Source organism: Acanthochromis polyacanthus, chromosome 1, assembly GCF_021347895.1.
Source record: "Acanthochromis polyacanthus isolate Apoly-LR-REF ecotype Palm Island chromosome 1, KAUST_Apoly_ChrSc, whole genome shotgun sequence".
Taxonomy (NCBI): Eukaryota; Metazoa; Chordata; class Actinopteri; family Pomacentridae; genus Acanthochromis; species Acanthochromis polyacanthus.
In genome coordinates this window covers 64,246,263-64,255,196 of record NC_067113.1, presented here as the reverse complement: position 1 = coordinate 64,255,196, position 8,934 = coordinate 64,246,263, and the positions used below count along the sequence as shown (strand labels likewise).

General features: G+C 43.2%; 1 long non-coding RNA gene across 1 annotated transcript; it reads left to right on the top strand.

Annotated features, from left to right (window-relative positions):
* The first annotated feature begins 1,248 nt into the window (after positions 1-1,248).
* On the top strand, positions 1,249-7,344 carry LOC127535853 (uncharacterized). The gene is made up of 3 exons (XR_007944728.1): positions 1,249-1,616; positions 4,260-4,501; positions 7,142-7,344. It is a non-coding gene; the product is annotated as an uncharacterized LOC127535853 (long non-coding RNA).
* The last annotated feature ends 1,590 nt before the right edge of the window (positions 7,345-8,934 follow it).

The following is an 8,934-nucleotide window of genomic DNA, read 5'->3' as shown; positions in this document are numbered from 1 at the left end:
TACTGAGTTCAATGGCAGGTTGACATTTGTCTGTGGAAATCTTCACATAATCTTCTATTAGTGCCTGTAAAATAATGACCAATATATCCCTTTATTCTGCTTTCTTTACTTCGTCTGCCACTCCTCCATCACATCATCCCTTCACCTGCTGTGAGCTTAAAGTGGTGTCTGAGGACAAAATAATATCTTCATTAAAAATGAAAGGCATCAGCAAAATTTTTTAACCCTAATATTACTGTACTGTAGTGCTGCTCCTAAAAGTCTCATGAAATGTGTATTATTCCGATATGCATCAAATTCCCTGTTTACTCCTAATAAAAACAGCAGTGCCAGATGTTTCATAATATTATTCAGCCACTGAATAATATTGCTGAACAAGTTCTCAATTTTAAATTCAAATTTCAGTTTTAGGAGATGCTATTAAATGTGTCTAACTCAGGGTTCAATCAGGATTTTTTCTGCAGTGAAGTGGTTTTACAAATTCATGTTGTTCTCCTTGTGTCACAGTCATTCTTTTAATCACAGGATCTGATGACAATAAACATTTCGAAAGTGTAGTTTCTCTCAGACATTCAAAGATGTGCAAATGTTGAATAAATGTCCGGTGACACTGTGCTTAAATACAAAATAATTTTATTATGAGGAAGAACAGCATCGAACAGACAGAAAGACTGTCTGGGAGGATCCGGCCAAATGAACCTCCCTGAACGGCAAGCAGAGATCATATTTATATGTTTTGGACAAGTATGAGGTCACAACATATGCTTCCTAATTAGAAGACATCTAGTCATAGAACAAGACCCGACTCATCACCCCCTTATCATTAAGACACCCAAAGAGCCATTAGGGCCCCAAAGAACAATTATCATTAAAGCTGCAAGCAGCGATGGACGGGTCCTCGCATCCACGCTGGTCGGCGAATCCATGCACATCCACCAGGTGGCGCTGTGACTGAGAGTGTGTGTCGGCCTCTGAATCGCATCTGGACCAGAGTTTAATCACACGTAAAATTTCAGCCAGATTGGAGCATGTTCAGACTAGTTATACAGCATTTCCTGCCCATCCACCACCAGGTGGCGCTGTAACTCAGAGTGTATTTCAAACATTGGATGTGATGAGGGTTGGACTCTCATCACTCATGTAAAGTTTCATTCGTGACCATGTAGAGGCCAGTTATACAGCATTTACTGTCCCTCCAACAGGTGGCGCTGCGATTGAGAGTGTCTGTTGGCCTGTAGATGTGATCAGGATTGGATTGTGATCACACATGGAAAGTTTGAGGCAGATTGGAGCATGCAGACGAGAGTTATACAGCAGTTGATGTTTCATGGCGAAGCATCAAAACTCTGATGGTCGCCATGGCCACGCCATTTGGCTTCTGGTTAAACTTTTGATAACTTTTCATCACCAAGTCCTGCTGTGTGGACTGACAAAATTTCAGGTCTCCTGGAATTATCCCCTAGGAGGTATTCACTCTCAAAAATGAGAAAAATCATCAAAAATCTCACAATCAATCCAAGATGGCCAACTTCCTGTTGGATTTAGGGCATGGCTCCAAGAGGCTTTTTTGTGCGTCCTGATGTGCTCTATAAGCCTCCCAAATTTCATGGATGTAGGTGAAACGTGCTGGGGGGCTGTTTGTTAAAAATACTGTAGGGGGCGCTATAGAATGTGCAGTGCCGAGATGCATACAGTGCTGTTCCTTGGGTCCATGGTGATGTGTGTGGTAATTTTTGTGAGCATTGGAGTATTCCTAACCTGTCAGAAAGGGCTTTGTTTTTCATGGCGATATTTGGTTGCTACGGCAACAGCGTTGCATGAAATGTCACACCCTTCACAGTGTGGGATTGTCAAGAGGTGAAGACTCCACTGACCAATTTCCAGCATGATATCACCAAGTTTGGGGCCATTGTACCTGAAAATATAAGACCTTAAACTTACTATTACCAACAGGTGGCGCTATGACTTTTTCAAAATTTATGAGTGTGGATGTGTTCAGACTGGACCTGGTATCCAGCATGTGAAGTCTGAGGCAGATAGGATGTTGTTCAGCTGAGATATGAATCGTTAAATTTTCATGGCGAAACATCGAAATTGGTTTGGCCGCCACAGACACGCCCTTTGATGACAAGTCACCATTTTCACTGGGATGCATCATCAATGTGTTCAGGCTGTTGTCACTGCATTTGAAGTGAATATGATCAACCGGGTAACAATAGGGCATGAAAGTGTAAAAGATGTCTATTTCCTGAAACCACAAGGTGGCACTATGACTGTCAATGAATATCCCTATGTGGATGACATCAGGACAGGACTGTCATCATACATGTAAAGTTTCAGGCAGATTGGAGCATGTTGAGAAGAATTAGACACCAATTCCTGTTTCATGGCAAAGGATCAGTTTTTTGAGGCTCCGCCATGGCCACACCTTTTGGCTTCTGGTTGAGTTTTTGGTAACTTTTCATCAGAAAGGTCTGGTGCATGTACTGGCCAAATTTCAGTTCTCTCAGACTTATCCACTAGGAGCTATTAATTTTGACAAATGTACAGCAAATTCAAGATGGCCAACTTCCTGTTGGGTTTAGGGTGTGGCTGTGATTGACTTTTTGGTGTGTCCTGATGTGGTGCATATGCCCACCAAATATTGTAGCTGTAAATGAAACATTGTGGAAGTTGGCCTAATGACCACTTTTTCAATTTCTTAGGTGGCGCTATAGAGCCATTTTTCCACACACATGCGCAACTCCCATAAAATATCAAATTTTTCGCCAGTCCTGATGTGCACGCCAAATTTCACGCGTTTTGGTTTATGATAAGGCCCCCAAAAAGGCAATTCATTTGCCGGGAGAAATTAATTTTGACAAATTTACAGCAAATTGAAGATGGCCGACTTCCTGTTGGGTTTAGGGCGTGGCTGTCATTGACTTTTTGGTGTGTCCTGATGTGGTGCATATGCCCACCAAATATTGTAGCTGTAAATGAAACATTGTGGAAGTTGGCCTAATGACCACTTTTCAATTTTGCAGGTGGCGCTATAGAGCCATTTTGCCACACACATGCGCAACTCCCATAAAATATCAAATTTTTCGCCAGTCCTGATGTGCATGCCAAATTTCACGCATTTTGGAGTATGATAAGGCCGCCAAAAAGGCGATTCATTTCCCGAGGAGCGATTAAGTTTGAAAAATTTACAGCAAATTGAAGATGGCCGACTTCCTGTTGGGTTTAGGGTGTGGCTGTAATTGACTTTTTGGTGTGTCCTGATGTTCTGCATATGCCCACCAAATATTGTAGCTGTAAATGAAACATTGTGGAAGTTGGCCTAATGACTACTTTTTCAAGTTTGCAGGTGGCGCTATAGAGCCATTTTGCCACACACATGCGCAACTCCCATAAAATATCAAATTTTTCGCCAGTCCTGATGTGCACGCCAAATTTCACGCGTTTTGGAGTATGATAAGGCCGCCAAAAAGCCAATTTACTTTACGGGAGAAAAAAAAAAAAAAAATTCAAGCTGCAAGCAGTGATGGACGGGTCCTCGCATCCACGCTGGTCGGTGAATCCACGCACGTCCACCAGGTGGCGCTGTGACTGAGAGTGTATGTCGGCCTCTGAATCGCATCTGGACCAGAGTCCAATCATACATGTAAAATTTCAGCCAGACTGCAGCATGTTCAGAGCAGTTATAGAGCATTTCCTGTCTATCCACCAGGTGGCGCTGCGACTGAGAATGTATTTCAAACAGTGGATGTGATCAGGGTTGGACTCTGATCAGTCATGTAAAGTTTAAGGCTGATTGGAAAATGTACAGGCTACTTATAAAGCATTTCCTGTCCATCCAACAGGTGGCGCCATGACTGAAAGGGTATGTTGGCCAATGGAATTGATCAGGATTGCAGTGTGATTACACAGGTAAAGTTTGAGGCAGATTGGTGCATTCAGAGGATAGTTATAAAGCAGCTGTTGTTTCGTGGCGAAGCATCAAAACTGTGATGGTCGCCATGGCCACGCCATTTGGCTTCTGGTTGAACTTTTGATAACTTTTCATCACCAAGTCCTGCTGTATGGACTGACAAAATTTCAGGTCTCCTGGAATTATCCCCGAGGAGGTATTAACTCTCAAAAATGAGAAAAATCATCAAAAATCTCACAATCAATCCAAGATGGCCAACTTCCTGTTGGATTTAGGGCATGGCTCCAAGAGGCTTTTTTGTGCGTCCTGATGTGCTCTATAAGCCTCCAAAATTTCATGGATGTAGGTGAAACGTGCTGGGGGGGCTGTTTGTTAAAAATACTGTAGGGGGCGCTATAGCATGTGCAGTGCCGAGATGCATACAGTGTTGTTCCTTGGTTCCATGGTGATGTGTGTGGTAATTTTAGTGAGCATTGGAGTATTCCTAACCTGTCAGAAAGGGCTTTGTTTTTCATGGCGATATTTGGTTGCTACGGCAACAGCGTTGCATGAAATGTCACACCCTTCACAGTGTGTGATTGTCAAGAGGTGAAGACTCGACTGACCAATTTCCAGCATGATATCACCAAGTTTGGGGCCATTGTACCTGAAAATATAAGGCCTTAAACTTACTATTACCAATAGGTGGCGCTATGACTTTTTCAAAATTTATGAGTGTGGATGTGTTCAGACTGGACCTGGTATCCAGCATGTGAAGTCTGAGGCAGATAGGATGTTGTTCAGCTGAGATATGAATCGTTAAATTTTCATGGCGAAACATCGAAATTGGTTTGGCCGCCACAGACACGCCCTTTGATGACAAGTCACCATTTTCACTGGGATGCATCATCAATGTGTTTAGGCTGTTGTCACTGCATTTGAAGTGAATATGATCAACCGGGTAACAATAGGGCATGAAAGTGTAAAAGATGTCTATTTCCTGAAACCACAAGGTGGCGCTATGACTGTCAATGAATATCCCTATGTGGATGACATCAGGACAGGACTGTCATCATACATGTAAAGTTTCAGGCAGATTGGAGCATGTTGAGAAGAATTAGACACCACTTCCTGTTTCATGACGAAGGATCAGTTTTTTGAGGCTCTGCCATGGCCACACCTTTTGGCTTCTGGTTGAGTTTTTGATAACTTTTCATCAGAAAGGTCTGGTGCATGTACTGGCCAAATTTCAGTTCTCTCAGACTTATCCACTAGGAGCTATTAATTTTGACAAATGTACAGCAAATTCAAGATGGCCAACTTCCTGTTGGGTTTAGGGTGTGGCTGTGATTGACTTTTTGGTGTGTCCTGATGTGGTGCATATGCCCACCAAATATTGTAGCTGTAAATAAAACATTGTGGAAGTTGGCCTAATGACCACTTTTTCAATTTTGCAGGTGGCGCTATAGAGCCATTTTTCCACACATATGTGCAACTCCCATAAAATATCAAATTTTTCGCCAGTCCTGATGGGCACGCCAAATTTCACGCGTTTTGGTTCATGATAAGGCCCCCAAAAAGGCAATTCATTTGCCGGGAGAAATTAATTTTGACAAATTTACAGCAAATTGAAGATGGCCGACTTCCTGTTGGGTTTAGGGCGTGGCTGTCATTGACTTTTTAGTGTGTCCTGATGTTGTGCATATGCCCACCAAATATTGTAGCTGTAAATGAAACATTGTGGAAGTTGGCCTAATGACCACTTTTCAATTTTGCAGGTGGCGCTATAGAGCCATTTTGCCACACACATGCGCAACTCCCATAAAATATCAAATTTTTCGCCAGTCCTGATGTGCATGCCAAATTTCAAGCGTTTTGGAATATGATAAGGCCGCCAAAAGGCAATTCATTTCCCGAGGAGCGATTAAGTTTGAAAAATTTACAGCAAATTGAAGATGGCCGACTTCCTGTTGGGTTTAGGGCGTGGCTGTAATTGACTTTTTGTGTGTCCTGATGTTTTGCATATGCCCACCAAATATTGTAGCTGTACATGAAACATTGTGGCAGTTGGCCTAATGACTACTTTTTCAAGTTTGCAGGTGGCGCTATAGAGCTATTTTGCCACGCACATGCGCAACTCCCATAAAATATCAAATTTTTCGCCAGTCCTGATGTGCACGCCAAATTTCACGCGTTTTGGAGTATGATAAGGCCGCCAAAAAGCCAATTTACTTTACGGGAGAAAAAAAAAAAAAATTCAAGCTGCAAGCAGCGATGGACGGGTCCTCGCATCCACGCTGGTCGGCGAATCCATGCACGTCCACCAGGTGGCACTGTGACTGAGAGTGTATGTCGGCCTTTGAATCGCATCTGGACCAGAGTCCAATCATACATGTAAAATTTCAGCCAGATTGGAGCATGTTCAGACTAGTTATACAGCATTTCCTGTCTATCCACCAGGTGGCGCTGTAACTCAGAGTGTATTTCACACAGTGGATGTGATGAGGGTTGGACACTGATCACTCATGAAAAGTTTCAGGCTGATTTGATTATGTAGAGGCCAGTTATACAGCATTTACTGTCCCTCCAACAGGTGGCGCTGCGACTGAGAGTGTCTGTTGGCCTGCAGATGTGATCAGGATTGGATTGTGATCACACATGGAAAGTTTGAGGCAGATTGGAGCATGCAGAGGAGAGTTATACAGCAGTTGTTGTTTCATGGCGAAGCATCAAAACGCTGATGGTCGCCATGGCCACGCCATTTGGCTTCTGGTTAAACTTTTGATAACTTTTCATCACCAAGTCCTGCTGTGTGGACTGACAAAATTTCAGGTCTCCTGGAATTATCCCCTAGGAGGTATTAACTCTCAAAAATGAGAAAAATCATCAAAAATCTCACAATTAATCCAAGATGGCCGACTTCCTGTTGGGTTTAGGACATGGCTCCAAGAGGCTTTTTTGTGCGTCCTGATGTGCTCTATAAGCCTCCCAAATTTCATGGATGTAGGTGAAATGTGCTGGGGGGGCTGTTTGTTAAAAATACTGTAGGGGGCGCTATAGCATGTGCAGTGCCGAGATGCATACGGTGTCGTTCCTTGGGTCGATGGTGATGTGTGTGGTAATTTTTGTGAGCATTGGAGTATTTCTAACCTGTCAAATAGCACTTTGTTTTGCATGGCGATATTTGGTTGCTACGGCAACAGCGTTGCATGAAATGTCACACCCTTCACAGTGTGTGATTGTCAAGAGGTGAAGACTCGACTGACCAATTTCCAGCATGATATCACCACGTTTGGGGCCATTGTACCTGAAAATATAAGGCCTTAAACTTACTACTACCAACAGGTGGCGCTATGACTTTTTTCAGAATTTATGAGTGTGGATGTGTTCAGACTGGACCTGGTGTCCATCATGTGAAGTTTGGGGCAGATAGGATCTTGTTCAGCTGAGATATGAATCGTTAAATTTTCATGGCGAAACATCGAAATTGGTTTGGCCGCCACAGACACGCCCTTTGATGACAAGTCACCATTTTCACTGGGATGCATCATCAATGTGTTTAGGCTGTTGTCACTGCATTTGAAGTGAATATGATCAACCGGGTAACAATAGGGCATGAAAGTGTAAAAGATGTCTATTTCCTGAAACCACAAGGTGGCGCTATGACTGTCAATGAATATCCCTATGTGGATGACATCAGGACAGGACTGTCATCATACATGTAAAGTTTCAGGCAGATTGGAGCATGTTGAGAAGAATTAGACACCACTTCCTGTTTCATGACGAAGGATCAGTTGTTTGAGGCTCTGCCATGGCCACACCTTTTGGCTTCTGGTTGAGTTTTTGATAACTTTTCATCAGAAAGGTCTGGTGCATGTACTGGCCAAATTTCAGTTCTCTCAGACTTATCCACTAGGAGCTATTAATTTTGACAAATGTACAGCAAATTCAAGATGGCCGACTTCCTGTTGGGTTTAGGGTGTGGCTGTGATTGACTTTTTGGTGTGTCCTGATGTGGTGCATATGCCCACCAAATATTGTAGCTGTAAATAAAACATTGTGGAAGTTGGCCTAATGACCACTTTTTCAATTTTGCAGGTGGCGCTATAGAGCCATTTTTCCACACATATGCGCAACTGCCATAAAATATCAAATTTTTCGCCAGTCCTGATGTGCACGCCAAATTTCACGCGTTTTGGTTCATGATAAGGCCCCAAAAAGGCAATTCATTTGCCGGGAGAAATTAATTTTGACAAATTTACAGCAAATTCAAGATGGCTGACTTCCTGTTGGGTTTAGGGCGTGGCTGTCATTGACTTTTTGGTGTGTCCTGATGTGGTGCATATGCCCACCAAATATTGTAGCTGTAAATGAAACATTGTGGAAGTTAGCCTAATGACCACTTTTCAATTTTGCAGGTGGCGCTATAGAGCCATTTTGCCACACACATGCGCAACTCCCATAAAATATCAAATTTTTCGCCAGTCCTGATGTGCACGCCAAATTTCACGCGTTTTGGAATATGATAAGGCCGCCAAAAAGCCAATTTACTTTACGGGAGAAAAAAAAAAATAATAATAATAATTGCATAATTGACTGTCCTTGGCACCGCTGGTGCCTTGGACAGTCGGTGCCCTTGCACCGCCTGTCCTCGGCACCCTCGGTGTTCGGACCCTAATAATAATAGTAATTAAAGCTGCGAGCAGCGTTGAACGGGTCCTCGCATCCTTGCTGGTCGGCGACCCCAAGCATGTCCACCAGGCAATGCTGCGACTGAGAGTGTATTTAGGCCCATGAATACAACAAGGGCTGGATTGTGAGCACACAGGTCAAATTTCAGGCAGATTGGAGCATGTACAGGCTATTTATGCAGTACTTTCTCTCCATCCACCAGGTGGCGCTATCTCTGTGACTGTATAGTGGTCTATGAAACTCATCAGGCCTGGACTCTGATCAAACATGTAAAGTTTGAGGTAGATTGCAGCGCGTACAGGGGATTTACACCAGATGTCCTGCTTCATGGCGTAACATTAAAGTTCAGT